Raw genomic sequence first — 17065 nt, 5'->3', positions numbered from 1 at the left:
GTTGTCTAGGGGTAAATGACCAATTTCAAAGTGACACAAAGTCCAGTTCAATTTAGTTCAGTTCGCAGTAATTGTTGCCATGGCGATGGACAATGTCGGGGGAAGGAGAGAGAGAACGAGAACGAATGATCATTCGAAACGGCTTCCACTCACAGACCTGCGATATTGCTCACAAGCAGCTTTCGGGCGAGTCCTTTGTGATGTCACCTGGGGTCACCGACTGTGACCCCTCCTCCAGATGCGGTCGATCCTCTGCAGTGAACCCGGCACCCAAGCAAGGGCGAACACACACCGGGTTCCCGCTGATCGTACCTTTCCACCCTGTGTGTTTATGGCCCGGTACTTTCCACTGACTTGTGAGAGGCGCACCGCTTCCAGGGTCTCGTTACCTCGAGTGTCGTGTGTGTCCTGCCTTAGCGAACCTGTCCCTTTTTATCCCCCTGCTGGGGTATCGCCTGTCCATCACTTCAAACAGTTCAGGGTTCAAAGGGGGAGCCGCTCTAGACAGCTCTCTCTCCCGTCCCTTCATTACACATCTCCAGATCGCCTGTCCATCACTTCAAACAGTTCAGGGTTCAAAGGGGGAGCCGATCTTGACAATACCCAGACTGATGCCTCCTTCATTAACACCTCCAAATGCTGCTTCATTGTGTGCCTTATCTCTCCCTCCCCTGAGGACAGGTGGCAGACCAACTGCTGATGCCACTGGTGCTATCCCAGGCCAGCAAACATCTTAATTTATGTGTATTCTCGTCACATTTCTTAAGATCCATTTTACATTCTTTATATTCCTCGAGCACCTCATTTATTCCAAGCTGCCTGTATTTATTGTAGATCCCTCTCTTTTTCTGAACCCAGTTTCCAATATCCCTTGAAAACCATGGCTCCCTCAAACTTTTAACTTTTCCTTTCAACCTAACAGGAACATAAAGATTGTGTACCCTCAAAATTTCATTTTTAAATGACCTCCATTTCTCTATTACATCCTTCCCATAAAATAAATTGTCCCAATCCACTCCTTCTAAATCCTTTCGCATTTTCTCCAAGTTAGCCTTTCTCCAATCAAAAGATCTTAACCCTGGGTCCAGTCCTATCCTTCTCCATAATTATATTGAAACTAATGGCATTGTGATCACTGGACCCGAAGTTCTCCCCAACACAAACCTCCGTCACTTGGCCTATCTCATTCCCTAACAGGAGATCCAACACTGCCCCTTCTGTCGTTGGTACCTCTATGTATTGCTGCAAAAAACTATCTTGCACACATTTTACAAACTCCAAACCATCCAGCCCTTTTACAGAATGGGCTTCCCAGTCTATGTGTGGAAAATTAAAATCTCCCACAATCACAACCTTGTGCTTACTCCAAATATCTGCTATCTCCTTACAAATTTGCTCCTCCAATTCTCACTCCCCATTCGGTGGTTTATAATACACCCCCATAAGTGTCACTACACCTTTTCCATTCTTCAATTCCACCCAAATAGCCTCCCTAGACGAGTCCTGTAATCTATCCTGCCAAAGTACCGGTTATATTTTCTCTGACAAGCAATGCAATACCTCCCCCTCTTGTCCCTCTGATTCTATCACACTTGAAGCAATGAAATCCAGGAATATTTAGTTGCCAATCACACCCCTCCTGCAACCATGTTTCACTATTAGCTACAACATCATACTTCCAGGTATCAATCCATGCTCTTAGCTCATCCACCTTTCTTACAATGCTCCTAGCATTAAAATAGATGCATTTAAGAAACTCTCCACCTCTTACTCTCTGTTTATTCCTAATGGAGCAAACAACTTTGTTATCTTTTTCTTCCTTCTCCCCTACACCTTTGGTCTGAGTGCTCCCGTTCTCTGTCCCCTGCCTATTCTCCCTCACACACTGTCTACTAGCTTTCTTTATTTGTGAACTAGTCTCCTCTCTCCGAGTCTCTTCAATTTCATTCTCACCCCCCCCCCAACCATTCTCATTTAAAGTCTCCTCAGTAGCCTTCGCAAATCTCCCCGCCAGGATATTGGTCCCCCTAGGATTCAAGTGCAACCCGTCCTTTTTGTACAGGTCACACCTGCGCCAAAAGAAGTCCCAATGATCCAAAAACTTGAATCCCTGTCCCTGCTCCAATCCCTCAGCCACGCATTTATCCTCCACCTCATTCCATTCCTACTCTCACTGTAGGTAGCATGGGTAGCAAGTTTGTGACTGACACAAAAATCGGTGTTACAGAGGACAGTGAAGAAGGTTATTTAAGATTACAACAAGATCATCAGGATCTTGATCAACTGGGCTGGTGGGCTGAGAAATAGCAGATGGAATTTAACTTAGATAAATGTGTTGTGTTGCATTTTGGTAACACAAACTAGCTTAGGACTTAACACAGTAAATATTAAAGCACTAGAACAGAGGGTCCCAGGTATGCAGGCACATACTTCCTCTACATTGGCAACACAGGTACAGAGGGTGGAGAAAAAGCAGTTTGCATGTTTTCCTTCATTGGTCCAGATTCTGAGTATAGGAGTTGTGATGTCGTGTTATAACTGTGCAACTGTACAAGATGTCAGAAAGGCTACATTTGGGATATTGTATTTAATTCTGGTTGTCTTGTGTAGGAAGGATGCCACTAAACTGGAAAAGGTGCAATAAAGATTTGTGAGTATGCTATTGACACTGGAGGGCTTGAGTTATAAAGAGATGTTGGATAGGCTGTGACTGATTATTTTTTACCCAGGAGCACATGGAGATAGATAAGATGAATAGCCACAGTCATTTCCTCACTGCAGGGGAGTCCAGGGTTTAATATGAGAGGGAAAATCTCAAATAATAATGAGGCAGTCTACAGAGAAGAAGTCATCACCCTGACAGAGTGGTGTCAAGAAAACAGTCTCTCCCTCAATGTTGCAAAAACAAAGGAGCTGGTTGTGGACTATAGGAGGAACGGAAACAGGCATCCCTATTGCTATCAATGGATCTGGGGTTGAGAAAGTGAACAGCGTCAAGTTCCTTGGCATACACATCACTGAGGATCTCACGTGATCTGTACATACTGGCTGTATGGTGATAAAAGCATGATAACACCTCTTTCACCTCAGACAGTTGAAGAAGCTTGATATAGGCCCCCAAATCCTAAGAACTTTCTACAGGGACACAGTTGAGAGCATCCTGACTGGCTGCATCACTGCCTGGAATTGTACTATTCTCAATCACAGGACCCTGCAGAGAGTGATGTGGACAGCCCAGCGCATTTGGAGATGTGAACTTCCCACTATTCAGGACATTTACAAAGACAGGTGTGTAAAAAGGTCCTGAAGGATCACTGCGGACCTGAGTCACCCCAACCACAAATTGTTCCAGTTGTTACCATCTGGGAAAGGGTACTGTGGTATAAAAGCCAGGACCAACAGGCTCTGGGATAGCTTGTTCCACCAGGCCATCAGAATGATTAATTCATTCTGATACAATTGTATTGCTATGTTATATGGAATGTCCTGTTGTACATACTACTTATTACAAATTACTATAAATTGCACATTTAGACAGGGACGCCATGTAAAGATTTTTACTCCTCATGTATATGAAGGATGTAAGTAATAAAGTCAATTCAATTCAATTCAAAGATTTAAACGGGACATGAGGGGCTACATTACACACTACTTTATACAGTAAAAGAAAGAAACTGCCAGAGGAAGCAGTAGATGCACATACAGTTACAAAGTTTAAAAGACATTTGGACATTACATGAATAAAAAAGGTTGAGAGGAATATAGGACAAATGGAAGCAAGTGGGACGAGCTCAGATGGGCAACTTAGTCGGCGTGAATGAGTTCAGCTGAAGGGCCGGTGGCCATGCTGTATGAATCTATGACTCCATAACTAATGATATGAGTAAAATATTGCAATAAAAGAAGAGTTATAAAGGTAATGTGATTACAAATAGTGGAGTGAAGGTACAATATGCTGTGCAAGAGGCTATCACTGAAGGAAAACAGTGCTCTCAGATGGAGATCAGATGGGAACCTTTATAGAAATAAGGGAAATGACAGAGGCATTTTAAGGAATTTTGGTGGAATTTGAGGCATACAATTTTCCACTGAATGATCAAACTCAATTTAATTGCCCAACAGTATTGGTACATGGACTTGCATTTTTTTTTAGTTCAGCAAAATTAGGCAATTACAATTCAAAGCTTACTCAAGAGTTATATGATCTTTCTTTCTCTATAAAGTGCTAATGAATTGAAATCAGCAACAATGACCTTTGCAGATACGCCATGGTAGTGTAGCATGACACTCTTACAGCTTGGGGTGTTTCGGAGCTTGGAGTTCAATTCCAATGCCCTTCTGTAAAGAGTCTGTATGTCTCCCCAAAGAATGTGGGGGTTTTCCCTGGGTGATATGGTTTCTTCTCACAGTCCAAAGATGTATCGGGTAGGTTAATTGGTCGTTGTAAATTGTCCCGTGATTTGGTTAGGGTTAACTGGGTTTGTCGGGAATTGCGCGGCATGGCTTGAAGGGCTGGAAGGTATCACTAAATAAAATAAATAACTTCATGCTTGAACTTAATAATTTGACTTTTATTGTGTAATCCTGAATGCCTGTTCTTTATTGCTCCATTTACATCTGCAATTTTATTTTTCCAGCCTTACTCATCACCATCAAGCTACCAATCAGTGCGGCCCACACACAAATAGGATGGGTGAGTTGCTCATGTTTTTGAAGGCTGTGTAGCATTTTTAAAGCAAGCTGAACGGAAATGTAAATCCTGAATGGTTGACACTTGTTGCTAACACAGGTTCTTACTGGCAGAAGAAAACCTATCTTCAGCTCACCTTCAAACCTTGTAACATTGAATTGAAAAATTCAAGCACTATGGACTTCATATACTTTGAACTAATTTGATTTAGATTGATTGACTCTTTAATTATTTTGTCAAAGATTTTCAGCTAATTTGATTCATCCTCAACTGTGGAAATGTTACCCAGTGGTTACAAAAAAATTTCTCATGACTACCACAAAAATCAAGGTCAAAGTGCAAGATCCTTGTTTCTGCAAGTGGAAATACAAGCTAATATGTCTTGGATTATTATCACATTATGGAATATATAGGAAAATGTAGTAATTGTTATTATTAAATTATTGTTCTCTATGTGCAAGCCATAGAGAACAAGGTGGATGATCTTAAAGGGAGACTCACCTACTGCAGGGAGATGCAGAACTGCTGTGTATTCTATTTCACCGAGACCTGGCTCTGCCCTGCCACCCCCGACTGTCCCATCCGACCAGAGGGATTTTCGATCCATTGGATGGACCGCATGGTGTCTTCGGGCAAAACGAGGGGAGGTGGTGTCTGCCTACTGATCAACACCGCGTGGTGCTCGGACACAGTGGCACTGACAAGCTCCTGCAGCCCGGACCTGGAACACCTGTCGGTGAAGTGTCGTCCCTACCATCTGCCATGGGAATTCACCTCGGTCATACTGACAGCGGTCTACATTCCCCCCCCAAGGCGGACGTGCAGTGTGCTTTGAACATGCTGTATGCCAACATCAGTGAACTTGAGACCAGGTATCCAGAGGCTTTGCTCATTACAGCCGGGGACTTTAACCAGGCCAACCTCAGAAAGGCACTGCCACAGTTATACCAACATGTCTCCTGCCCCACTAGAGGTCCGAATATACTTGACCACTGCTACACAGCAGTCAAGATTGCCAACCGTTCCATCCCACAACCTCACTTCGGAAAATCGGACCATCAGGCCGTACTCCTCCTCCCGGCTTACAAACAGAAACTGAAGCGGGAGGTCACGGTGTCAAAAATAATGTCGCGTTGGACGGAGGAAACGGATGAGGTCCTCCGTGACTACTTTGAATCGGTGGACTGGTTAGTATTCTAGGACTTGGCAGCGAACCTCGATGAGTATGCCTCAGCTGTCACAGACTTTATTTGGAAATGCATAGAGGACTGTGTGTCTCGCAAGATGATCCGGGTATTCCCTAACCAGAAACCTCAGATGAATTATGAGGTCAAGACCCTTTTAAAGGCTAAAGCTGTGGCTTTTAGGTCCGGGGATACCAGTCGCTACACGGAATCCAGGCGTGAACTCCGGAAAACCATTAAGGGCGCCAAGAGGCAATATCGAGCCAAGTTGGAAGCCCAGGCTAACCAGAGGGATGCCAGTAGACTATGGCAGGGTCTAAGTGAGATCACTGGGCGCAAAGAAAAGACTGGAAATATCAATAACTGTGGCGCTTTTCTTCCTGACGAACTTAACGTATTCTACGCAATATTCGAACAGAAGAGGAGCGTCCCGTTCCCTCCAGATGAACCAGACCTGGTGGCATCGAGATTCATTGTCACCAAGGAGGACGTTAGAAGGGTCTTCCTGAAGATAAATCCAAGGAAGGCGATGGGCCCAGATGGCGTCCCGGGATGGGTTCTCCGGGCCTGTGCAAGCGAGCTAGCTGGAGTGTTTGCTGACATCTTCAACTGCTCCTTGCTTCAGTCTAAGATCCCCTCGTGTTTTAAGAAGGCAACGATAATCCCAGTGCCGAAGAAGAGCAAGGTGGCATGCCTGAATGACTATTGACCCGTGGCTCTGACATCAATTGCTATGAAGTGCTTCGAAAGATTGGTTATGGCACACATCAACTACAGCCTACCGGTCAACCTCGACACTTTGCAATTCGCCTACCGGAGCAACAGGTCAATGGCAGATGCCAACTCTCTGGCCCTACATTCCTCCTTAGAAACCTGGAGAATAAAGATGCATACGTAAGGCTTCTTTTCATTGACTACAGCTCTGCCTTTAATACCATCATTCCAAATAAACTGATTCCTAAGCTCCGGAACCTGGGCCTTAGCACTCAGATCTGCAGCTGGATCTTCAATTTCCTCACAGACAGGACCCAGGCTGTAAGAATAGGGGACAAGCTCTCCTCTACAATCACTCTGAGCACCGGTGCCCCACAAGGCTGTGTACTCAGCCCCTGCTGTACTCACTGTACACCCATGACTGTGTAGCCAAGTTTCCATCGAACTCAATATATAAGTTTGCTGATGACACAACAATTGTAAGCCATATCTCGGATAATGATGAGTTTGAGTACAGAGAGGAAATTAAGAACCTGGTGGCATGGTGCGAAGACAATAACCTATCCCTAAACGTCATCAAGACGAAGGAATTGGTTGTTGACTTCAGAAGGAGTAGTGGACTGCACAACCCAATTTACGTTGGTGGTGCGCAAGTGGAACAGGTCAAAAGCTTTAAGTTCCTCAGGGTCAATATCGCAAATGACCTGACTTGGTCCAACCAAGCGGAGTCCACTGCCAAGAAGGCCCACCAGCACCTTTACTTCCTGAGAAAACTAAAGAAATTTGGCCTGTCCCCTAAAACCCTCACTAATTTTTATAGATGCCCCGTAGAAAGCATTCTTCTAGGGTGCAACACAACCTGGTATGGAAGTTGTCCTGTTCAAGACCGGAAGAAGCTGCAGAAGATCGTAAACACAGCCCAGCACATCACACAAACCAATCTTCCGTCCTTGGACTCACTTTACACCGCACGCTGTCGGAGCAGTGCTGCCAGGATAATCAAGGACACGACCCACCCAGCCAACACACTTTTCGTCCCTCTTCCCTCCGGGAGAAGGCTCAGGAGCTTGAAGACTCATATGGCCAGATTTGGGAACAGCTTTTTTCCAACTGTGATAAGACTGCTGAACGGATCCTGACCCGGATCTGGGCTGTACCCTCCAAATATCCGGACCTGCATCTCGTTTTTTTTTTGCACTACCTTACTTTCCCTTTTCTATTTTCTATTTATGATTTATAATCTAAATTTTTAATATTTACTATCGATTTGTAATCCAGGGAGCAAGAAGCGCAGAATCAATTATCGCAATGATGATTGTACGTTCTAGTATCAATTCTTTGGCGACAATAAAGTATAGAGTATAATTGAACTCTTATATAGACAGGAATAGGAATATTCTACTTAGCTGCCAGCATCTGTATGAAGAGAAAAAGGATTAACATTTCAGTGAATGATCTTCCATTGTTTCTGAAGAAGCTCTGACTGATAAAAACATAACACATGATGCCTGCAACTCTTGCTAAAAATGACAAATCTTGTTGACTTGCCATAAGCTTAGACAGCTGTCCTGAGTCATCGGCCATTAGGTTTCTTTCAGCAATTTGTTCATCTTCTTCCTCCAGCAGTTTTCATAATGTTTCCACAGGATGCTTTTCCCAATTACACATCTTCCAGTCCTTTCCTCCAACATTTCTCCCCTCTATCCCACTGCATGCCATTGTGTGTATATATAAGTTAGTTTCCACCGTAGTAATACGCTTAGTCTTGTTCAAATCAGAATATCAGAACATGGCCAAATTGGTGTGGACTTTCCAAACAGCGCTGATTTAATGCAGGTTTACCATTTACGACAATTTCTAGGCCACTATGCTTCTATTAGCGTATGAATGGAAACTACTTACACTAGTTTTCTATTTCATATTAGAGCTTCCAATGCACATTATTGGAAAACATAAAAATTGGCCTTCATCTGGATATAATTTGGCAATAAGTTGTCAGTCTTCCTGAGGAACAGCACTGAGGTAAACTTTAGAAACATGCCTCCTTTGCTTTGTCCGGTGAGCTTCACTGGGAGTACTTGACTGGAGAAGCTTCAGTTGCCATGGACACGGTGAGCTGACATGGCCTTTTTCAATGCTGCATGATTCTATGACCTGATAAATCTGCAGACCTTTGAGATTATCTTGACATCTCCAATCACTAAAATTTTTCTGGTACAATTCATTAAGTATCCCAGGAAATTATTTCTGAGGACATTAAAAACATTTAAAATTTCTTTGAACGTATTTATTTGTTAATAATCTTCTTTCTAGGAGTCTCTCATGATTGATGACGACTTGCTTCCACTCCAGTTCAGTGGGTTCTGGGGTATCTGATGAAGGCAATGCGGGACCATCAGTCTCTACCACAGGATAGGCTAGAGCTGATTGGCAGGAAGGACAGATGTGTAGCTGAGAAGCTTTTGTGCTCCTATTGTTTCTGCTGTAGTTTCGCATTCTCCTGTTGAAGGAACTTCAGATCCTTTACCATATTCTTTTCCATTTTGTGTGTGTACAGGCCAGGGATTCTCATGAGATTAGACCATAAATATGCCAGTCCATCATGGCTGATCCTGGATCCCACTCAACACCATACACCTGCCTTCTCACCATATCATTTGATGCCCTGACCAATCAGGAAACTATCAACTTCTTCCTTAAATATACCCACGGACTTGGTTTCAGAATTGTTTTAAATTCCAGTGAGTATAGGCCCTAAGCCACCAAATACAACTCTTCTGTTAACCCCATCATTCCCAGAATCATCATCGTGAACCTTCTCTGGACTATCTCCAATGACAACATATCCTTTCTGAGATATGGGACCCAAAATTATTGACGATACTCCAAGTGCGGCCCTACTGGTGTCTTATAAAGGCTCAGCACTATCTCCCTGCTTTTATATTCTATTCCCCTTGAAATAAATGCCAACATTGCATTTGCCTTTTTTACCACAGTCTCAACCTGTAAATTTACCTTCTGGGAACCTTGCAGGAAGACTCCTAAGTCTCTCTGTACCTCTGATGTTTGAAACTTCTTCCCATTTAGATAACAGTCCGCACTATTGTTCCTTTTACCAAACTGCATTATCATACATTTCCCAACACTGTATTCCATCTGCCACTTTTTTGCCCATTATTTCAATTTGTCGAAGTCTTGCTGCAATCGTGTTGCTTCCTCAGCACTATCTACCAATCCACCTATCTTAGCATCATCCGCAAACTGTGCCACAAAGCCATTAATTCCATTATCTGAATCATTGACAAACAATGTGAAAAGTAACAGTCCCAATACTGATCCTTGAGGAACACCACTAGTCACTGGCAGCCAACCAGAGAAGGCCCCTTTTATTCCCATTTGCTACCTCTTGCCTGTCAGCCTTTCCTCTATCCTTGCCAGTACCTTTCCTGTAACACTATAGGATTTCGTCTTCATTAGCAGCCCCATGTGTGACCCTTATCAAACACCTTCTGAAAAATCCAAGTAAAATGGCATCCACTGCCTCTACTTTATTCACCCTGCTTGTTACTTCCTCGAAGAACTCCAATAGATTTTTCAGGTAAAATTTCCCTTCACAGAAACCATGCTGACTTTGACTTATTTTATCATTAGTTTCAAAGAACCTCGAAACCTCATCCTTAATAACAGACTCCAACACTTTCCCAACCACTGAGGTTAGACTAACTGGCTTATAATTTCCTTTCCTTTGCCTTCTTCCCTTCTTAAAGAGTGGAGTGACATTTGCAATCTTCCAGTCCTCCGGGAACATGCCAGAATCAAGTGATTCTTGAAAGACCATGGCTAATGTAACCATTATCTCTTCAGCAACCTCTCTCAGGACTCTAGGATGTAGTCCATCTGGTCCAGGTGACATCCACCATAAGACCTTTGAGCTTGCCTAGTAATAGCACTCACTCCTGCTCCCTGACACTCACAGACCTCTGGCACACCGCTAACATCTTCTACAGTGAAGACAGATGCAAAATACCCATAAAGTTCATCTGCCATTTCTTTGTTCCCCACTACTACCTCACCAGCATCATTTTCCAGTGGTCCAATATCAACTCTCAGCTCGCTTTTACTCTTTATACAACTGAAACATTTTTAGTATTCCACTTCGTATTATCAGCTAGTCTGTCCTCATATTTCATCTTTTCCCTTCTTATTGCTTTTTTAGTTGCCTTATGCTGGATTTTAAAAGCTTTCCAATCATCCAACTTCCTATTCACTTTTGGTACCTTATATGCCCTTTCCTTGGCTTTTATGCAGTCCTTAACTTCCTTCGTCAGCCATGGTTACCTACCCCTGCCAGTGGAGAACTTCTGCTGGAGGACATGTCTACCCTGCATCTTGTGAACTATTCCCAGAAAATTCAGTCATCTCTGCTCTGCCATCATCCCCACCAGAATCCTTCTCCAATCCATCTGGGCAAGTTCCTGTCATGCCTCTGTAATTCTTTTTTTTCCCATTGCAATAGTGACATATGTGACTTATGCTTCTCCCTCTCAAACTGCAGTGTAAATTCAATCATATTATGATCACTGCTTCCTAAGGGTTCCTTTACATTAAGTTCCCTAATAAGATCTGGGTTATTACACAACACCCATTGTCTTTCCCCCAGTAGGTTGAACCTGTTCTAAAAAGCCTTCCCATATGCATTCGACAAATTTCCTCTCTTGTGATCGAACACCAACCTGACTTCTCCAATTCCCTTGCATATTGGTGTCCTGCATTGCAATTACCCTTATTACATACCTTTTCCAAATCCCTTTGCAATATCAATCTCACATCTTGACTACTCTTTGGAGGCCTATATATGATTTCTATAATGGGTTGTTTTTACCGTTGCAGTTTCTTAACTCTACCCACAAAGATTCAATATTCTCTGACCTTATGTCACCTCTTTCTAAAGATCTAATTCTATCTCTTACCAATAGAGCCACACCACCACCTATGTCTTCCTACCTGTCCTTTCAATACAAAGTACGCATATCCTTTGATGTTAAGCACCCATCTATGGCTCTCTTTTTGCTCTGACTCAGTGATGCTCAAAATGTCACATCAACCAATCTCTAATTGCGCAATGAGTTCATCCACCTTGTTCCGAATGCTATGTACATTTAAATACAACACTTCTAGTCCTGCATTCTTCAGCCTTTTGAAGTTTGCCTCTGTGGTACAATTTAACACTTTGCTCTGTCTGCATTTGTACCCAATCACTGGCTTGTCCTTCCTTACATTCATGTTACATCCATCATTTACTTGGAAACCTGCTGGCTCATCCTCAGTTCTATCATACTGGTTCCCATCCCCCTACCATATTAGTTCAAGCTACTCCCAACAGCTCCCAACAGATTATTATGAGAATTCTCATGATATTGCATCATTTTCCAAAGTACTTCCCCAGTCTTCCCAGTGATATCCTAATGTGACAAAACTTGGAGAAGAGATCTTCTTTTAGGAATCGGTATTGAGCAGGCAAATGACATGGTAAGCCATATGAGGCCGCTGAGTGTTGTTCGAGCCTCAGTGCAGGGTATTGTTGGCCTGATAGTTGACATTGATAGAAGTTAGTTAATCCTGCATTTAGAACATTTTTTGGAGACAATGTTGGAAGTATCTCTTCCTTACTTTGAGATGTCTTGTGTAGGTCCAATGTCTCAGAACATGCATTATGGCTGGAATCATGGCCCAGTGGACCACGAGCTCGGGTAATGTTTTGGTCTTTCCATGTGTTTTTCTTCAGTTGGGTTGGATCCCCTCTTGATTTATTGACACTCCTTGTCCCAGAGAGGGCAATCACTAGTATCCACACTCCTTGTCCCAGAGAGGGCAATCACTAGTATCCACACTCCTTGTCCCAGAGAGGGCAATCACTGGTATCCACACTCCTTGTCCCAGAGAGGGCAATCACTAGTATCCACACTCCTTGTCCCAGAGAGGGCAATCACTAGTATCCACACTCCTTGTCCCAGAGAGGGCAATCACTGGTATCCACACTCCTTGTCCCAGAGAGGGCAATCACTAGTATCCACACTCCTTGTCCCAGAGAGGGCAATCACTAGTATCCACACTCCTTGTCCCAGAGAGGGCAATCACTAGTATCCACACTCCTTGTCCCAGAGAGGGCAATCACTAGTATCCAGACTCCTTGTCCCAGAGAAGGCAATCACTAGTATCCACACACCTTGTCCGAGAGAGGGCAATCACTGGTATCCAGACTCCTTGTCCCAGAGAGGGCAATCACTAGTATCTACACTCCTTGTCCCAGAGAGGGCAATCACTAGTATCCACACTCCTTGTCCCAGAGAGGGCAATCACTGGTATCCACACTCCTTGTCCCAGAGAGGGCAATCACTAGTATCCACACTCCTTGTCCCAGAGAGGGCAATCACTAGTATCCACACTCCTTGTCCCAGAGAGGGCAATCACTGGTATCCACACTCCTTGTCCCAGAGAGGGCAATCACTAGTATCCACACTCCTTGTCCCAGAGAGGGCAATCACTAGTATCCAGACTCCTTGTCCCAGAGAGGGCAATCACTAGTATCCAGACTCCTTGTCCCAGAGAGGGCAGTCACTAGTATCCAGAGTCTATGTGGGCAGAGCCATTGAGACAGCATTAGTTGACTAAAGTCAGTCCAGGTTTTAACCAAATGGGCTAAATAAACAACAGACTTTTGATGAAGTTTTTCTCGGAGTTGAATTCGGGTGAAAAAGAAGGAATAAAGAACAGAGAGGAGCACATGTAGAAAAGAAGGAAGGAGCAAACTGCGCATGGGACAGAGGAGAGAGGGCAGTAGAGTTAAGGTGGCAGGGAAGCTGGGTCAAGATGGTGTGGTGCTCGAGAAAGGAGCAAAGATTCAGCAGTGGGGAAGAGCAAGGTTGAGAGAAGTCTGGAAAGACCAGATTGCAAAGGAGCCCAAGGAGCAGGAAGCAATTTTCAAGAGAGTATGTACTTCTAGTAACAGATATTAGAACGCTTATGGAAAATGTTGCATCAGTATTGAGTTATGGTGAGGTGGGGTGATATAGGTAGGGTGATGGAGTCAGAAGATGAGGTGATGAAACCATCCAACTAACCAATTGGGTGTTTTTCTCGGAAGCCGACCTTAGGGGAACTAATAGTGACAGGGAGCACAGAGGAAAAATATTTGCTGCTACAGCAACAAATAGAGAGTTTTTTTCCTGCATAACTAATCATTGACAGGTTCTGTTTTTAGTGCAAAACTTTTATGATATAAAGAGTTTTCCATTGCCATGGGTGATCAAATGACTTTACAAGTCTGTTTCATTTGAAGCAAAATTTCAGCTGACTCAGATTTGTTGCTGCAGTGAGATATTAAGGTGAGTCACATAGCCTAATTTTACCGAGTCTATTCAATGACACTAATTACATATATTTAAAAACTGATGAAAGGAACAATATAAAGAAAGACTGCATTATGTAATAGGCACCACAATTTCTTTAAAATGTGATGTGACTTCATATTGGAATGGCATCCAATTGCAGCTCACCTGGTGACAATAGGGCTTCTCACCACTTACTGGTGGGATTAGTTTTGTTGGGCTTTGCCAGCAGCATTGGCTGAGCAGTGTGGAAATTGGCTTCATGTTAGGCTTATTAAGATCCAAGGCTGTATAGAGTATTTAACATGGATTGATGGTATCAACCTTGCATCCCAGTCAATGAAGCTACTTGCTGATATACCATACATAATTACATCACAAGGGGCTCTACATTCTAAGTTATACATTTGTAACCTTGAGAAGATTGTAACCTGTATTTTGTATGAACAGTGTTTGCATATTCTCTGTCTGCACTAAGCATGATTTTGTGTTGTTATTGTTACCCCTTGACATGTGATGTCTTTGGCATAAGCTGCAATATATTGAGTTCTTTCACACGGGAAACAATGGGCTCAATATTGACTTCTGTGAGGCCAGCTGGCAGATTATATCGGTTGGCTGCCCATTCTAGTGGAGAAATAGCTGTGTGGTTCTGACACTCTGGTTTCAGTTCAATTTGGAAGGCAAGTATCCTAATGTAGTATACCAGATAGATCATCACAGACAGTTCAAAGCCAGGCAAGTTGCAGGAAGCTCGGGTATTGCTTGCAGAATGTGAGGACCAGGGCAATAACAGTCCAGATTAAACTGTGGTTATTGGGGCCATATCCCTGGTCCTCCAGGGTTTACAAAACCTTTTTGGATTTTCTTCTCTGTTTCACTGCCGATGGAATTGATTGATGCCTGTACTGTGGATCCAACTAGACCTAACTAAAAATGGTAATTGTCAAACCATGTTAAAGGTCCTCAGGCTTTTATTACATGCTTTGAACAAGCCACATTGTGACCATTTCAAAATGAAGCCAACCCCTTGTTGGACAGCCATTTTGAAGTTGCTTACCAAAACGTGCTGAGAGCAATCAAAATTAACTCCGATCATTTTGAAACAAATTTCTTTGATGCTTAGGAATGTCATTGCAAAGTAATGCTGTGAAAAGAAGAAAAAGACAAGTTGTCACTTTTATATGATCTTCCAATCATCCTAGTCTTTCACTCTTTGTCCCATTTTTCCTCACCACCCTCCTTTATTAGGATGTAGTGTTTCTCTAGATTTCCTTCTGACTGCCTCCTGAACCCCAACTAAGTCACCCTGCATGATTCCCTCTTCTGTTTATCTGTATCTTGTCAAATCAAATTCTTTACACAATCTCCTAGTCCATATTTCAGTTTGTACGATTTCCAAACCAGGAAGGTTCCTATCTCCCTCAGTATTCCATTTAAAACTTCAATACTGTAGCTTCAAAATTTATACTTAACAATATCTTACCACTATTTGTTGATTTCTTGAATTTCTCTCTTGGTATTTAATAGAAAAGGATTCAGCAACGAAGAGGTCGCTGCTAAAACCAGTATTTATTGCCCATCTCCATTAGTCCTAATAGCGAAGGGACTCCTATGGGGATGTTAAGTAGAGAGCTCCAGGAATTAGATCCAGGATTCATATGGGGGTATCAATGAATATCCATTAGGGTGCTGTGTGTAAAGTATTGTGCATTCTTCTTTACTTTCGGCCTTTGTCCTTCTGGATTGCAGAGATCGTGGCTTTGGGAGCTGTTGCCATATATGCTGTAGAAAATACATACTACATTTACAGTGCACCAGCAACAGATGAAGTGAAGGCTTACATTGATGGATAAATAACTAATCGAATGGGCAGATTTGTTCTGGCCAAGTTAAGCATACGTGAACTCAAGACGATCAATGAAGGCAAAGTTACCCGTGGTAATGACATGTGAAGGTTGGATGGTGGGAGTCTCAGTATTTTGAGATAGTCATTGTTTGAGTGTAAATATAACTTGACAATTACCAGCCCAAGTCTGAATGAGGTTTAGGTCTTGCTCATGCAGGCACAAGCTGATTCACTATTTAAGGTGCCATGGAACAGCATATTGTGAAGACATCAGAAACAGCCCCATTTCTGATTTTATGCTGGAAAGAAGATAAAGGGAGATCATTACTGAAGTAGCTAAAGATGAATATTTAGATGATACTGTTCAGAAAAATTCCTGCAGTAATGCACTGGGTTTGGGATGATCGACTCAACCACAGCCACAGATTTTTTGAAAATCAACACATCAAATGCTGGAAGTGTGAAAAAAAGAGAAAATGCTGGAAACACTCAGCAAGTTAGGCTGCATTTGTGAAGAGAGAAAGAAAATTAATGTTTCAGGTTGAAGACTCTTCATCAGAACAAGGAAAGAGAGAAGAATCAATAATAACCAGCCTCCAGATTCCCACAACCATCTCTACCGGCCTATGTTGCACCTGAAAAGACCACATTCCTTTTTCCCTGTTATCCTGTCTCTGTTGTATTGTGCTGATGATGGTACTTGCCCCACAGGCGCCTCTGTGCTGAGGCTTTTCTTCCTGAAACAAGTCTTCCCCTCCCCTTGACTGTATCTCATGTATTTCATGACCTTCCGGTCTCACCTTCTTCTTCTTCGATTGAACCAGGATAAGAATTTCCCTGTCCTCACTTTACACCCCACCAGCCTATGTATTAAATGGATCTTCCTTCGCACTTTCTATTATCTTCAAATGGATTCCACCACTAAACACGTCCTCCACTCCCTTTTCAGCATTTCAAAGGAAATATTCCCTTCCCAACACCCTATGCCTCGCTTCCAAGCCCACCAGCTTCTTCAAGGTCTTTCCCATGCAATCACAGGAGATGTAACACATACTCTTTCACATCTTCCCTTCCTATTTGCAGTGACCCAGGAGAAGTACTGATTCAGTTGTTTCCTCCAACCTGGAGTACAGCATTCGTTTTCTTTATGTGGTCTCTTCTACGCTGGAGAAACTAAACACTGATTAGATAAGCACTTCGTCCCTGAGCTTTCTGTAGCCTGCTATTTTAATTCCCCATC

The 17065-nt window shown here is 43.0% G+C and overlaps 1 protein-coding gene across 2 annotated transcripts in view; it reads left to right on the top strand.

Annotated features, from left to right (window-relative positions):
• nhsl2 (NHS-like 2) overlaps positions 1–17065 on the top strand; it is a 502980-nt gene that overhangs the window by 79539 nt on the left and 406376 nt on the right. Inside the window, exon 3 of one of the 2 annotated variants that reach the window (XM_063060790.1) lies at positions 4638–4693. The exons of the other annotated variant lie outside the window; for it this stretch is intronic. The gene's annotated coding sequence lies outside the window, so the exon portion shown is untranslated. The remainder of the gene's footprint in view (positions 1–4637; positions 4694–17065) is intronic. 2 annotated transcript variants of the gene reach the window in all.

The sequence above is a fragment of the Mobula hypostoma genome, chromosome 10 (assembly GCF_963921235.1).
Source record: "Mobula hypostoma chromosome 10, sMobHyp1.1, whole genome shotgun sequence".
In the NCBI taxonomy this organism is placed as follows: Eukaryota; Metazoa; Chordata; class Chondrichthyes; order Myliobatiformes; family Myliobatidae; genus Mobula; species Mobula hypostoma.
The sequence above is the reverse complement of the archived record's forward strand: the minus strand, read 5'-3'. Positions and strand labels throughout refer to the sequence as shown.